The sequence below is a fragment of the Pseudochaenichthys georgianus genome, chromosome 13 (assembly GCF_902827115.2).
Source record: "Pseudochaenichthys georgianus chromosome 13, fPseGeo1.2, whole genome shotgun sequence".
In the NCBI taxonomy this organism is placed as follows: Eukaryota; Metazoa; Chordata; class Actinopteri; order Perciformes; family Channichthyidae; genus Pseudochaenichthys; species Pseudochaenichthys georgianus.
In genome coordinates, this window is record NC_047515.1 from 21,415,691 (window position 1) to 21,432,450 (window position 16,760).

The window sequence follows — 16,760 nt, forward strand, 5'->3', positions numbered from 1 at the left end:
TATTTATTTATTTGGAAATGTTATTTTAAATACAATTAAATCAAGTTATTTTGGTAAAACTAAAAATGTAACAAAAATAAAAAAATATTTTAAAAAAAATGTTGTTTTTTTAATATTTTCAAATATTATTATTTTTAATATCTTAGGCCCTCACAGAGGGCCTAGAGGGCCCTGACGGCTCGCCACTGCAACACACAAACCCCGAAAACAAACGCAACAAAAAAACGCTGCAAAGTCAAAAGCACATTACAAAAAAAAAAGACATTACAAAAAAAAAACATTCCGGAAGTGCTTCAGTCCTCTAGGGGGCGCGCTACGTGGAACAGATTGATGTATGACCAGACATAGAGAGAACGAACAAGAGTGATGGAAATCGGGAGGAAAGAAAGTTCATTTAAGTGGAGAAAGATATACGAAGGTAAGTTGTGTTTTATACATAGAGCGTCATATGTATATAGCTAGCGTTAGCGTGCCTAACTACTACACCAGCTGAGGAGAGGAGAGCTTCACGTGAAGAGAAGATAAAGTGAGGGAAGAACATTGTTAAAATAAATGACAAATGAAGTGCAGGCAAATAACACGGGCCGTAGTGAGTACTGCGGAAAAAGGACATTTGAATTCTTAGCAGTTTGTTTATATGTATGTATTTGTGTATAGATGTTGCAACTATACAGAGCTTTAGCAATTGCCTGTAACTATGGTCATGCTAATAAAGCTATTGAATTGAATAGAGAGAGAGAGAGAGTGACAAAATGTGAAGAGGGACAAAGTAATGACAGGAGCATAGTAGACATGCTCAAGAACAAATATAGAGAAGACCATTCAAGGAGAGAGTGAGAAACAAAACACAGATTCAACGGTGAACATGATGTATCTTTCTATTTATTTAGCTAACCACTATTTAGACTATGTGTTTTTGATTGACTTGATTAAATGGATTTACTACATCAATGTATGTCTTTTCAGGCTGCCATGTTTTGTCCTTTCTGTGGCTAACATCTGGGGACAGTTCAAGTGTTCTGTGGCAAACATGTACAGTTTGTGGCAGAAGTTGAACACAACAGTAAGTTCACTTTTTTTATTGTATCTGTTTCAAATGCAAGAAATAAGGATTCAACACACTTCTCTGTTTAGAATACTAATTGCAGATGCATACACTAGTTATCAGCATGAAGGACACATTTTCTCATTGGCTGTTTATGTGAAATATGTAGAAGCCATCATTAAATTGTAGACCAATGCATGATTAAATACACAAAACAGCTTATATTATACATTTATAATTGTGTATTAGTTATATCTTTATAGAGAACATTATACATTTAGAATCAGATTTTGAGACAGTGAGCCATGACATGATGTTTTCTTCTTTTTCTCCTTGTGTTTTTTTTTAATTTATTTTTTACAATCAGCATCTGACAGCCCCACAGAAGAGGACCTCATTCGTAAATACTTTCATGATGGCTTCAGCTATGATGACATTTTGGATTTTCTGGAAACTACCCACAATGTAAAAATGAGTCTGCGTACTTTAAAGAGTAAATTAAAAGTCTTTCATTATCAAGGAAAAAAAACTACTCCCCTCTGGCTAATGTTCGTGCTGCCATTCAAGAAGAGTTAAATGGACCTGGCCAGCATTACGGTTACCGCTCGATGTGTCAGACATTGCGGAAAAAGCACTCCCTTACTGTAAAAAGGGATGAGGTCATGAACTTGATGAGAGAGCTTGACTCCTCTGGAGTTCAACTTCGCAGTAATAGACGATTTGTACGAAAAACATACAGCTCTGAAGGACCCAACCACGTCTGGCATGTTGATGGCTATGATAAGCTAAAGCCCTATGGTTTGGCCATCAGCGGATGTATTGATGGCTACTCCAGAAAAGTATTGTGGTTGAAGTGTGGAGCAAGAGCATGGAGTCATACCTACTGTATGAGGCTGCGTACAGACTGCGGCACTGAAAACGGCACAATGCCAGCCATCCCGTGTGCTTTAAGATCAAGACAGACTGACCATTTTGCTGGGGCTGCCAGTCACATGTATGGCTCTTCAACAGCAAATCAAAGAATTGAAAGCTGGTGGTCGTACTTCAGAAAAGAAGTGTGGTTTTTTACATCCTTGACAGTGAACATAGTATATCTATAAAAAGTAATGTAATTATATTTTCAGTGTATTAGTTCCGATCTCCTACAATAATTGTTTAACAAATAAACTCTGCACCACAGGCACAGCCAAAACATAGTATGCCTAGTGTGGTTGCTGATTTCCTTTTTAATTTAATTGATCGGAATCATCAGTTAAAACACAGATTACCCCTTTATCTCTCTCTGTTCCTTAACAAAGTTACCATACCACAGGTTTACTGTTATTTGATTAATGTGTTTTATATATTTATTTGGAATCCCATTACATGGAAATCGTCAATGTATAAAAAAAACAGCTCTCATTTGAATCTGTTTCTTCAGGTCTCAATTTTGGATGGATCTCATGAATGACCTGAGAGAAAAACATCACTTCAGTCATGCGCACACATGTCTAGTGCGGTTTGTCTTCATGGGTGTGCTACAGAGGGACCTTGACGAATGCAGGGAAAAGTGGAACATGCATATTATCAGACCTGTAAACCAGTCTCGTTGTCCATCCGGGAAACCAGATGTCATGTACAACCTGCCACACAGGTTTGTTTCTGTCAATTAAACATATTTCTCAATTTTGTTCAGATTTATTTTTAGTAACTGCCTAAAATTCTAAGAAAAAATCAGTTGCCCCAAAGTACATTTTTCACTATAGATTAAGATTGTGTCATAATCTGTTCACCTCAGTCAGTCAGTTATTACTCAAATAATGTCTACTATTACGTGACAGTAACTTTTTTAATTTTCAAAGAAGTTCAACAACAAAACAACATTTCAAGAACAATTTTGTACATGTGAATAATAACTGTTGAACATATTGCATATCCAGGTACGGTGGAACTGACTGTGGGTTCCCAGTCCCACAAGACGACTTGGGCCAGTTTGTTCTGGACTCGACCAACAGTCTATGTGGACTAGTCCGCCAAGCTCTGAAAACACTTGCATGCTGCTCCAAAGCATGAATGACATCCAAGGCTTCAAGTCCGTCTTTGAATCTAGGAAACATTAGACACAAAGACCCATCAATCTACTATCACCTATCGCCAGGTTAGTTACAATATCTGAAAAAAGTATTAGAACCAATTTTGGATCTACTTCATTTCTTAATGACCTCTGGGTTTTACATGCAGTAAAGTAAATCAATCAATAATCTTTAGATATTTCTGTTTCATATTTTACTTTTTGACCAATAACATATATTAAAGGAGACCTATCATGCTATATTTAAATGATATAGTTTATGACCATACCTATATAAGGTATATTTATACATTTTATTTTTCAAAATACCAAACAGATCATTTTTTAGACATGCCTCGTTTCGCTCATTTTCGCTTTATTCCAAGCCCGTCTTTGAAAATTCTGAACAGCAGCTGACCACGCCCCCCTGCAGAAGAGCAGGCATGAGCCGGCGAGAGTCACGTTACCATGCTTGCTGTGATTACGAGTGTCGAATAAACATGTCATCTCAGAGCAATGCATGTGTTCAAGCATACTATCAATTTGATCCAGAAACTGACCCTGAAGCAGCGGAGGTTTTGGTGGAGGTGCAAAAATCTCGGTTGCAGCAGGACGTTTCTGAATGGTTAGCTGACAAGCTGTTGTCCCTATTTATTTTACTCTGTTACGATGCTTGCTCCTTATTCCGTTCATATTTTGGCTAATTAGCAAGAATGCAATGTGTACAGTTTGTAACGCAAAAACAGCGATATATTTAAGCAATAGCTCACGACAGGCCGTGGTATATGCTCATTATATCACAGCTAAGGGGCGTGGTTCGGCCCGACGCGAAGCGGAGGGTCGACAACAGGACGTTTCTGAATGGTTAGCTGACAAGCTGTTGTCCCTATTTATTTTACTCTGTTACGATGCTTGCTCCTTATTCCGTTCATATTTTGGCTAATTAGCAAGAATGCAATGTGTACAGTTTGTAACGCAAAAACAGCGATATATTTAAGCAATAGCTCACGACAGGCCGTGGTATATGCTCATTATATCACAGCTAAGGGGCGTGGTTCGGCCCGACGCGAAGCGGAGGGTCGACAACCCCCTTAGCTGTGATATAATGAGCATATATCACGGCCTGAAGTGAGCTATTGCTTTTATAAAACGGTTACCAAGTGTGGCAATATGGGAAAAAAAATACACACTCTAATTTAAATAGTTTTTATTCGTAAATAATGATGTTCAAAATAAAATAGTCCCTCCGTTGCCTTCTGCGCGAAACATAGTGCGACGTGGTTGCTATGCAACAACACTAACAGCTAGCGAACATATTAGACAGAGAGCGTTGATCCATTATTTGGCTATTTATTTACATTCATGTGTTTGTTGCCGTTTATTGTGCAGCCACTGAAAACCTGTCCAGCATCAGTAGCATGGCTTACGTGGTTACTTGTTGAGGTTGTTCTAGCTGTTGCTTGGCGTGGTGAGAATATTCCTCCACTTTCTCCGGTCCCCGAGATTCGGCTTACAGTAGCTCGAGAGAGAGCTTTCGCACCTGTGGCCACTAACGGTCATAATTTCTCTGCTTTGTATCAAGACCCCATCAGAAAGCTTTTGAATGGTGCTACTTTTTCAGTTGGTCTGCCTGCTCTTCACGTAGCGCTGCATGTCGTCGTTTAGGTGCTTTTTTTCTGGAGATAGGTACTCCTCAATAGTAAGACCCCCCGGAGGTCCAAGTTAATCTTAAATGTTTCCATCTTATGCTTTGTAAGTTTGTTCCGTAACGGAAGAAATGTAAATATATTTATAAAACTGACAAGTCAAATCAAGCAATCTGATTGGCCGATAGTGTTTTTGCGGACCTCTTTGATTACAGATTTGAAAACATCGTTGCTTGCTTTAAAAGTAGCACAACTCATTATGTCAAACCATGGAAAGTATCTAGATATCCCTGCCCTGATGCCAAAGGAACTGCACACTGAATATGTGTCGCCGTTTGATGTCTATGTCTGGACCGCTGCGTAAAAAGGAGGGTTTCTGCCCCGTTACTTCTCCGCTGCTTTCTTGTTCCAGTATGAAAAGCAAACTGCAGGCAGTTTGCTTTTCAGCCCAAGGGTATACTGTTTTTCTCAGACGCGGAGGGATACTGACTTGATGTGAAAAGTAATTTACAATTCTACCCGTGGTATACGCTCAGTATATCACGGCTAAGAACCAATCAGATTGCTTGATTTGACTTGTCCGTTTTATAAATATATTTATAAAGGGAGACATTCATATTTTCAGCATATATACACAATGGCCTCATTGCGTTTAATAGTTTACAGTCCTTTTCTTCCAACATCCTGCAACAACCGTTGGAAAGTTGAATAACTTAGGATGATAAAAAGTATAACTCCAACAACACCTCAGTTGTCAGCAATGTGTGTAGTTTCATGTGTTTTTAAAAGCTCAGTTATTGACTTCTTTGTGCAAATTGCGCCACGATGCCTTCTGAACGGAGAATGTGTGCTGCATGGAGATACCACAGGTAACATTTTTGACAGCTTTACTAAGTTGTCTGTTTAAATACATTTTTCACATGTCATTCAATATATGTTTATCACAATGTGTCAAGACGGATGCAGTAACCTGTACGGTGGACCATCCTGGATTGGAGCCTGTGTGCCTAAATGTGTTCTCCCTGCAGAATGTGTTGAATATTTACAGAGCTGAACATGGTGGATTACAGTTGAGACAAATAGAGCAGTGAGTGGTTTGTTTGTTTTGCCTGAAATTGTAAAACGAATGCTAATATTGTTCATGGAAATAAATACTGGTGAATATGGCTTTATGCAATCTTTCATTCTGTCATTGTACTATTATACTACACAGCAATGGCATAACACACCCATGTGTACGACAAAAAGGTCCACACACACAACCTTATGCTTTTGAAATCAGAATATTCTTTACCCATCCAAACATGAATAATCACGACACATTTTGATATCAACTTGGAACTTTATTGTCAAAATCAACGGTTAAAAAAACCCATACAAAAAAACTAAATGTAGCCTACTTGTATTTTGTATAAATGACACTAAATATTTTTACAGAAGCTTTGTGAGCTGGTGCTGGGGCTTCCTTGGACGCAGGATCAGAGTGGTGATTCCGGCCTGCGTTGTCCTCAGGATACGCAGGGAGTTTCCTGATCCGTGAAATGTCGATGTTGGGTTCAGACAGCAGCCAAATTGAACCGTGTAGCATACCCGGCGATGACCTCCTCCCTGTCAGGTCGCTCATAATGGTGCAGGGTCCACAAAGACTTGGTCGAAGATAAGGTCCATCAAGTTGGCCACGTAGGGCTGTGCAATGGTAAAAAAAGCACAACAAAAAAATGTGGTTTAGATTAGTATATGCATGTAAAAAACTGAAACTTCTGAGCAAAGCTCTCTATTTAGCAAAGCTCTTTGCTTAGCCTTTTCCAATCTGAGTTAGTTTTGAACCGTAACGTGCATGCTGTGTTTCTGACTCAATGCAGGTGATGTGTTGGAGAGGGGCTGAGCTCAGTAGACTGACTGTAATGAGTGCTAGCCACTAATTAGCCTGTTGCTAGAGGTAAGGCCTTGTCAACAACAACAGACCGACGGGGCTTTAGCTCAGTTTTACTCGTGGTGTGTGTCCCCCCTCGCATACATACAGTGTTGTATCCTAACACACCCCCATTTATATTCATGTGCGCAAACAAGTAAACACACAAAAGCTTTTACATATAACGCTGCAAAACACGGCATGTGTCATTAGCGTAGCGTAGCTTACAGATCGATGATATCTGATCGTTCTTACAGACTACAATCACAAAAGCGTTTACATATAACGCTGGAAAAAACGGCACTTGCCTACAGAAGATTACGTTTGTTATTATAACTTACTCAATATGATTGTAGAGGATACAAAATACTAATAAATAGGAGAATACATACTTGTATTATCGCCTAGGGCGTGGCTTTACAGCCTTCACACAGATCGCCATTACGGCAGTATGTCTGAACATGTTAGCAAATGCCTGATAATTCAAATGACAAAGCAAAGACTGCGGAGCGTACAAAATAAAATGCTACAAAAATATATAAACACCTAACCGATTACTATTTGGGTTTGAGGCGACATTGATGCGGCGAAGCTACATGATACATGCTACAAGCTAGAGATAGCTTTATCAGGAAAAACACCGCTAAATAAAAACGTACAGCTTCAAAATTGGATGTGTCCTCACTGGCCTGGTCCCAGATGGTTGGTATTGATCCCGGGTTTAGCATTAGTTTGGAGGCATATCCGTGTTGGACTTGAGAGAAGTTAATAAACATGTCCGTGGTAAAATGTTTGGAACACACAAACAGAAATCTTCCGTGGTCTTCTGGCACATGTCCCTTGTAAATGAAGTCTAGCCACAGATTCATTTCTTTCTCCACTGATGGCATTGCATGCAGTCCCCTGTCCCGAGTCTTGCAGCCAACAACAGCACAACGTTTAACTGGCTTAGACATCCTGGCAAGAGCAGGCAAAAACACAGATGTGACTGGGGTGTTGATTATTTAGCCTGCCGATGCCTATATGCGAATGAGAGGTTTGGCAATGCACGTGGCCGTGGCTCATTCCCCTGATAGGTGGAGAGTTGACCAATAAGCGGAGCACTTCTTTGTGACGTAGAAAAGTATTGGAATGTGGATCCGTTTTTTTCAGATCCGTTGCAGCCCCTTTTTTTAGAGATTTGGCGAAGGAGGAAAATAGAGGGTTGTGTTTTCTGACACTTGGTGAGTTCCCTGGAACACCGAGGACACATATTCATGTATAAAAGACGTACAAAGGTGCATTTTGCATGATAGGTCCCCTTTAAATAAAGTCAGAATAACTTCTGTGAAAGTAACTAAACTGATAATAAAATTATCTCAATGCAGGATTGTCCAGTGAATCGATAGCTGCAACTCTACCCTTGTAAACCCTCAATCGCCTTGGTATCACAATTGGTCATAGAACGCTTGATTTAGGTTTTTCTTATCTTTAAATGTTTGTTCCAAGCTTCAATACACGTTAAACTGCTTTTAATAATTTAAATGATGTTTTAAATGCAATTTTTGTATTTTCTGAAAGTGTAAAGCACTTGGCATTGCTTTGTGTCTGAATGGTGCTAATATAAATTATAACCTTGCTTTAACATCTACATGGTGATGTGTTTGACTCGATAACAATTCAAATATATTGAACTTAGGTTAAATGGTGCAGAAACATTACCTTTGTATGGCAAAATGGTTGCGGTAAATGATGTACCACTGCATGAAATCCTTTATGATTGCGTTTTTGCCATCCACACCATCAGGGTACTGCAAGCAACCTGCAGTCTGCAACAAGCTGGAATTTCTGTCGATTGATGCATGTAGTTCCTCCAATGTAGCTGCGCTGGATATCTAGGGTAGAAAACAATCATAATCCATAAACATAAATCAATATGCTGTCAAACTCGCATATGAAGGAAGACAGGTAATTTATCAAATTAAATATATATATTCTCAATAATTGTAACATCTTCTTTCCCTCCTATGGTGTTCGATTTAAATCTGACTGATTTACTACTCTCATTAAATAGTATCATAAATGTAAGTGTCCTTTGGTTTCTTGAAAGGTAAATAAATCCAAGTTATTCTTCTTCTTCTTATTATTAAACATTGTGTTTTACACTTAATTACCCCAATCATTTTTGACCAGCTGCAGAGGGGAGCAAGAATTATGAATGATACCTAATGTAAGGAGTTGCATTAATCAAAGTGGCGAGATATTAAAGCGTATATAACTATCCATGTCATGAAAGGAGGAATACATTTTTAATATTGTTCTAAGATGACAAACTTGTTCTTACTAGTGTACATTTGTTTTCATTAATGATATTTGTAATGACAGTTAGGTATGATAAATAAATACTGCATAATTTCTAATGGTTTGCCATAACAGCTAGCTAAGGTTGTTTGTTATGGTTCCAAAAGAGGCTATAAAAGCCCAATAACAAACTATCGAAGGCCGGACAATAAAAAAAACTAATTCTTCACAGGTTATAAGGGAGACAACTTCATGTTGTATGTTGGGCTGTGATAGTAAAACAACAAATGTTTGCCCTAATATGCCAGCCTACCTCAAGCAGGGAAGCTCTCATAGTGTCATCAGTAATGTCTTCAATGATGGCTTCAATGTTGGTGTTTTTCATTCCAGTGAGGTGCTGGTAGAGCGTCTCTGACAGGAAGCGGGGGCCTGGACCACCATGAACTATAGAAGTTGCAATCATCCTCCCAGCATGAAAGTATTCGTCATCTTTTGCAGCTGTTGATATTTTTTGTCAAATTATTATCCCGTTAACCAACAGTTGCCACGTTATCATAAAGATATACAGTATAAGATAATGTAATTGTCACGTAAATCCAGCTGCTAAATCCATAAGCAGCTCCTATATTTACAGCACAGTATTGAACATAAGACAGATTTGCGAACATCATTACCTGCATTGTCGAACGTGAGGAATTTCCTGTCCGGTGGACCATCAAATATTCTTCTCATTCTCAGGCATTCCATTAGGAGGGTCAGGAACTCACACTTGGGACCACCAGTGTCCACTCCATCCTCAGTTTGTCCCTCATCGTCAGTGAACTTAACTGACATCTGATGAGAGGGGTCGAATGAGGCCCGTTTGAAGCCGTGGATTGCTCCATCCCATACATTGGATCGGTTAATATTAAACCTGCTGCAAGAGGTATTTTTAATTTTTGCAGAGAGTTCTGCAACAACGTCTGGCGCAGTCAGGTATTCTGTGCTGGGAAAGACAAAGTGATGTATTGTAATATTAAATGATGAAGCTAGTAATAAGATTTACAGTATAGAACAATGAAGTGGTAAAAGTAACAATTAATACCTTTCCTCTGCAGTTTGCTCCGTTTCCTCTTCTGGCTCAGACTGGCTGTAGATAATGATCGGAGCATACACATGTGTGTAGTTGCTGCAGTGAGAAGACAGTTGAATAATGACTTTCAAATACATAGTATATGCATGACAGTCATATTTACAAAAGGACTACTTTGTCGATCCTCTTCCTGTTTTTTTTTCAATACATTGGGTTCTAAACTGACAACAGCACTTTTGTCATACTCCTGCACAATCCTTGTAAACATTTGAAATGGATGCAACAAACAATATCTGATCTTTGAAAAATATTGGTGGGTGTTTTTTGTATCGTCTTCACTAAGATGTCAGATGTTGTCGGTGTCCTTTGGAAATGTATGAAAGTATAATTGTTCTGCTTCCTGGCAATGTTACCCACTGTGATTGGAGGCTATACAAACAACCAAATGTAAAAATAAAGATACACACCAAACAACTGTGTCACGATGCAACTGTCAACATCGTTTACCTATAGATGGTGTTCTGACCCGGGGCAGACTGGACCTCTTCCTGGAATGGGGTTGGTGCTCCATCCTATTTTTACCCAATAAATAATAATGATGCAGTTGATCTATTGACAGTGTCATTAGCACACAAAGGTATTTATTGATTTCATGTTCACAAATTCAAACCTACATGGTATAATTACATTTTTAATTAGTCTTACCCGATCAGACTCTGGTTGTGGGTGCATGAGAGGTCTGATAAAGGTAAACAAAAAATATATTCAAACTACTGTACTGTTAAAACATTCTGCTTCTTGTGGCACAAAATAACATGTTGACAATGTTTTATTTTACCCTGGCAAACTGTTGTCCATTCTGGGAGTGCTCTGTTCATTTGGAAAGTCCCACACCTGCATCCAACACACAAATGACTGACTGAAATAAAATAAATTCACTTTAATTAAGAATAAATGCCACGATAGATCCAAACTGACCACGGTGTCAGCAAGACTGTCTCCAGATGGCAACTTTACAACAACCACACTGTCCTCGTCACTTGAAGAGGTTGTTCCAGTGTAACCTAAGAAAATAAAAGTGTCATGATTAATACTATAAAAATAATTGTTCCCCTACGTCTGTACCAATCATCAAATGTTGGTTTGAATCCTGAATTATTGGATTGATATCAAAGGATTCAATCGAAACACAAAATGTTTGAAATGTACATTATATTGTTGACCGTCCTTTTCACTCTCACATTAGGATTTACATTGGGGCACAACAAACCAACATTGTTGTGAGAAAAAAGGTTAATTTAGAATTACAATACTTAAGAGGGAATTTATATTTAGTTTGAACAGAAGGAAAGTTTGGAAGCTTTTGTTGATACTTAAATTCCATTTCTTCTCCCACTATTCATAAAAGACCATTTGACCTCATAAGTTCAACCACGAAGAGAAAGGAATGATGGGTGGAATGAATTGTGTTAAGAAATATAGACAGAACAACTGTTATGTTTACATTTGAACTATTATACAGTTTAGTGCTTTAAACAAGGGGGAATATATGTCAGAAGCACTTACAACTGTTTTCAACGGCTTCAAAAGTACAGATGTACAACGTAATTCGTTGTTAGGGCTTTCCAATGGCCCCTGTGTACATCTGTACTCTGAAAGGGGTGTCCGTTCCGGGGATATTTGGTATCACCCTCGCATCAGGGTACAACAAGACATGGGCACCATCTTCCATCCTGGTTAAAGGCTTTCTGCTTTTTTAAGGCAGCAGCCAACAGTTCTTCACATGCCCATTGAGGTTCAACATTAAGGGGAAGTGACCTCCCTCTCACGGGTTTAAGGCAGCCATCCATCCTCCTCATTACTCCAACAGAAATAATAATAATGCAAATGAATAAAACGTTTTTTCGGACATTATATGAGAGTGTGGTGAGCAGATTTGAATTACAGATGTATTCATAATAGAAAACGTTGCATACTTTCACCAATTTCTGTTTCTTTTCATTTTTGGAGTTATGCCGTCCCTTTGTAAAAAAGGTCTTTCTCTCCCTCTTTTTTATTTCCCTATATTTCTGAAAGGACTCTACAGCTGAGGTTCCTGCTACAAAAAAACAGGAATAAAACATTCATTACTCTTCATTATGAGGAGTCTCATCCTCAATCCCTTCTGAGGAACATCTTAGAGCACATTCAACAGTAGGTAAGCCACATAGTTTAGAGATGTATTTGTATAATAACAGAATTCGAACTTGTAAACCAAGTTTTCTATAAATACTTATTGTTTGGTAATAAAACGAAGAACCTATTTACCTGCACTGGTGCTAGGCTGTGCACTTAGATGCGCACTAGTGGTGGGCATCTCCTCAGGGACTTTGTTAGCCACATCTTTTAGAAATGTGATGTCTCTGCCACAGACACCACAAAAGCCATGCGAAGATGTCACGCTGGAACCATAGCATGGACAGTACATCTGTGGAGAAATAAAATGTAGGACAGCTAGGTTAAGTCAAAAAGAGTGGACATTTTTCGGCTACCTAAATATTATAATAGTATTAAAGAACGGTCTTTCAATTAACTCATCAGAAGCCAACAGTCTATAGACTGTATATATAAAGGTCTATCCCCACACAAACCAAGCACCGAACCTGGGGGGACAGAACTTTCTCCATCGCTGCCCCCTCCCTCTGGAACTCACTCCCATTAAACATCAGAGACTGCACCGACCCCCCCACCTTCAAAACACACCTCTTCAGACTGTCTTTTAATGTGGGAATAATGTTGTGTTGCTGTTTTAATATTTTAATTAAACTTTTTACATTTTATTTTATTTCCTTTTTATCACCGCATCTCAGTTGAGTCCCCCTCCAGGAGGTGAGGGCGTGAGACCCCACCCAGTCTGTGTGATCTGCGTGTAGGGAGGGGCGTCCCGGTTCTATACTATATCTATATTATGTCAAGAGTTACATTTAGGTGCACAATGGCTCTTGCAAGCTCTTTTATCAAACACGCTAACGCTAGCTACGTAAATATGACGCTCTATGTATAAAAACAAAACAAAACTTACCTTCTTATATCTTTCTCCATTTAAATGAACTTTCTTTCCTCTTCTTCGTTCTCTCTATGTCTGGTCATACATCAATCTGTTCCACGTAGCGCGCCCCCTAGAGGCCTGAAGCACTTCCGGAATGTTTTTTTTTTGTAATGTCTTTTTTGTTTGTAATGTGCTTTTCGGTTGTATGTGCTTTTGACTTTGCATATCGTTTTTGTATTTGCAGCGTTTTTCTGTTGCGTTTGTTTTCGGGGATTGTGTGTTGTAGGTTTAGCTTGCATCATTTCTGTAAATGCAGCGTTTTTCTGTTGTATGTGTTTTCAGGGTTTGTTGGTTTTTCATTTCATTATTTGCAGGTGTTTCCTGCTTATGTGTGTGTTTTTGGCCGTTGTTTAGCGTTTGCACCTGCCGGCCACCGTAGTTATGGCAAAGAAAGTATTCAGAAGAAGAAGAAGAAGAAGAAGAAGAAGAAGAAGAAGAAGAAGAAGAAGAAGAAGAAGAAGAAGAAGAAGAAGAAGAAGAAGAAGAAGAAGAAGAAGAAAAGGAAAGGAAAGGAAAGAAAAAAAAAGAGAAGAAAAGGAAGTATTCTAAAAGTAATCTGCCACCGGTACCGGCGGGGACTGTTAGCTTCTGATGCGCAGAAGAAAAATCTGGCCCACCCTATATTTTTACAGGCCCACCCTAAAGTACATTTCTGCCTACGCTACTGGTCCGCACGCAGCAGCGTGCGTTGACGTTGGCAGTCGGCGTGTCTGAAGCTTGGGGATTTTTTTTTGCGACCAACAACCAATCACATGAATCTCTTGCCCCCGACATACAAAGCAATAGCAATGTTAAAACGAAGTAAACTGGAAGAAAAAAAACACTGTCTCTGCCACCTCCCTCCATGCGTCGCTCCTCTGGTTTGTATCCCGGTAGATGAACAGAGACTGATCATACAGCACCGGGTGATTCACTACCGCTATAATGAATTTTCCCTCCATTTTTTGGAATATGAGGAAATGACCTGCGTAGTCTCTCCCAGCATACACGCGGTTTGACTGGCTAGCGCTTGTACTGGCAGATTTGCATAAACGGGATTTCATTGGCTGACTCTTTTGCCGAGGCGCCAAAAGTTGAACATTGCTCAACTTTTGAAGCAAGCAACGCTCCACGTCGCTTCCCAAAATACAGTTCTGCTAAAAGTGACGTCACCCCATTCAAAGTGAATGGGCAGAAGCGTTGGAAGCTTTAACGCACGCCACCGTGTGGACGGGGCGTCACAGTAGCTCTGCGCCAGAAACCTCGTGGAAAAAAAAACATAAGGAAAAGTTTGGAAGCTCCATTAACATCCCTCAGCTAGCAGCTGCGCTATCTACTCACCCAGATTCCGTGTTTGTTGACTATCTCCTGTCAGGGCTCTCCCAAGGCTTCGGGGTAATAATAATTCCTTACATTTATTATAGCGCTTTTTCAATGACTCAAAGTGCTTTTACATATACACACATTACACATATATCATACATGCAATGGTCAGATACTGTGGACAATACCCACAGGAGCAAGTTCAGGTGAAGTGTTTTGCCCAAGGACACACCGGCTTTACAGATGCAGCAGCGGCGGGTTTCACCCCTTGATCTGATGATCAGTGCACAGACCACTGCGCCACCCGTCCCCAGTAGTAGTCCTCCCTTCTCCCACAGTGACTTTCGTAGCAAGAAACTTACAGTCAGCCGCTAAAGAACCCAACATAGTTTCCCAGCTCATCGACAAAGAACTTCTCACAGGATATATAATCGGCCCTTTTAGCTCCTCCCCCTTCTCAGTGTTCCATTCAAATCCCATTGGAATAGCCACACGTAAATAAAAGGCTGATTTTCGATCTGTCCGCTCCCCGCTCCGGCCCATTCTGCAGCGTCAATAGCATCATCCCTCCAGATCAGTTCTCCCTTCACCATGCCTCAGTGGATAATGCAATAAAGATGATCAAGTTCACAGGGCACGGAGCTCGGCTCTCCAAAGCGGACATTACCAATGCCTTCAAAATCATCCCCATTCATCCGTCTCAGTGGAATTTGTTCGGTATTAAGTGGGAGTCCAAACGCTATTTTCGCCGTTTGCCTGACCTCCGGGTGCAGAAGCAGCCCCTGCATCTTCAATTCCTTCTCGGAAGCGCTCTGCCGGATCCTGCTGAACATCGTCAGAATCCCCTCCGTCCTTCACCTACCGGACGACTTCCTCCCCATAGACCCGCCACAGGACAGCTCAGGGATCTCACTGGCCAAGCTTAAACACTGCTTTCAGGAGTTAGGTGTCCCTCTCTCCAAAGAGAAAACGTTAGGTCCCGACACACGCTTAGAGTTCTTAGACATCATCCTCGACTCCATAGACATGAAGGCGTCTCTCCCCTCCGACAAATTGCTGCGCATCCGGGACATCACCAAGTCATACTGCGAGCAACAAGTCATCACAAAACAACAGTTGCTCTCCCTTCTCGGACACCTCAACTTCGTCATGCACGTCATCCCCCAGGGGCGCTCGTTCATCTCCCGCCTCCTGGACGCAGCATCAGCGGTCGACAACCTCCATGACTGCGTTTTCTTAGACGAAGGCTGCCGCTCAGACCTACGTTTCTGGTCCCCCCTGCTCGCCCACTGGAACGGAGTTACTTTCTTTTACGATGACCTCGTGCGTACCTCTGACTCAATGAGGTTCTTCACGGATGCCGCCCCATCCGTGGGTTTTGGGGGTTTCTTCCAGGGAGAGTGGTTCGCAGGGTCATGGCCCCCGTCAATTTCTACCTCAAGCAAGTTCTCATTAAATCCGGTCTATCACCTATATCATACCCGGGACATTCCTTCAGGATAGGTGCAGCCACCTCTGCTGCTAATCAAGGTCTCTCTACCTCATCCCTACAACAACTAGGACGGTGGTCCTCCTCCGCCTTCACAACCTACATTCGCCCGGACATCAGCGCCGTACTGGCTTCCCAAAGATCTCTCAGACCCTAACTATGGTATCTATGCATATAACTGGTGGTGGTTCATAACACGTCTACACGTATACATGTCTCATTATGGTATCGGATTTCAAACTGTATTCCTGTCCTAGTCCGTGGTCCCCCTCCCACAGGGAACAATGTCTCGTCTCACGCTGCATCTACATGTAACGGGCTACATTCTCCTGCACGCAGGTATCTAAATCCCAGGCCCTTGCTCAAATGTGTTTGTGTAAAATGTATACCCTGCAACGTCAGGTGTGGACTGGGGGTCCCCGTAGACTTCGATCTCGTGGACTGCTGGTCCCAGCAGGCTTCGGTCTCGTGGACTCGGGCCACCGTACACTTCGGTGTCGTGGCTTCGGGCCACCGTACACTTCGGTGTCGTGGACGTTGGGCCACCGTACACTTCGGTGTCAGTTACAAAACAAGATCTCTGCTCCGGCAGGACGCTCGACCTACGTGCGGCGTAGTCAAGCCCTGCTAGCCAGGCAGGCGACCCTCAGGTCGTTTTCAGATAAGACCGGCACTGATTTCGGCAGTCAGAGTCTCAGCATGACCCGTAAGCTCCGGCAGTGATTCCGGCCCACTGCCGCATACATATGTTAATCTATTATTTCATCCCCAGATCACACAAGGTAAGAAACTCAGTTCATCTCAGTATTTCATACTTCACTGGTTTTGGGGATTTCATCGGAGCGGTTCTTTCCCTCCTGAATGATTATCCTGCAA

The 16,760-nt window shown here is 41.0% G+C and overlaps 1 long non-coding RNA gene across 2 annotated transcripts; it reads left to right on the plus strand.

The window, feature by feature from the left end:
• The first annotated feature begins 347 nt into the window (after positions 1 to 347).
• LOC139434977 (uncharacterized) lies at positions 348 to 10,428 on the plus strand. 2 transcript variants are annotated; one of them, XR_011644259.1, is made up of 6 exons: positions 348 to 418; positions 967 to 1,063; positions 1,413 to 1,510; positions 2,466 to 2,678; positions 2,965 to 3,182; positions 9,324 to 10,428. It is a non-coding gene; the product is annotated as an uncharacterized lncRNA (long non-coding RNA). The 2 variants fall into 2 exon arrangements; XR_011644258.1 differs by lacking the exon at positions 9,324 to 10,428 and having other exon boundaries at positions 2,965 to 5,913.
• Positions 10,429 to 16,760: the final 6,332 nt, after the last annotated feature.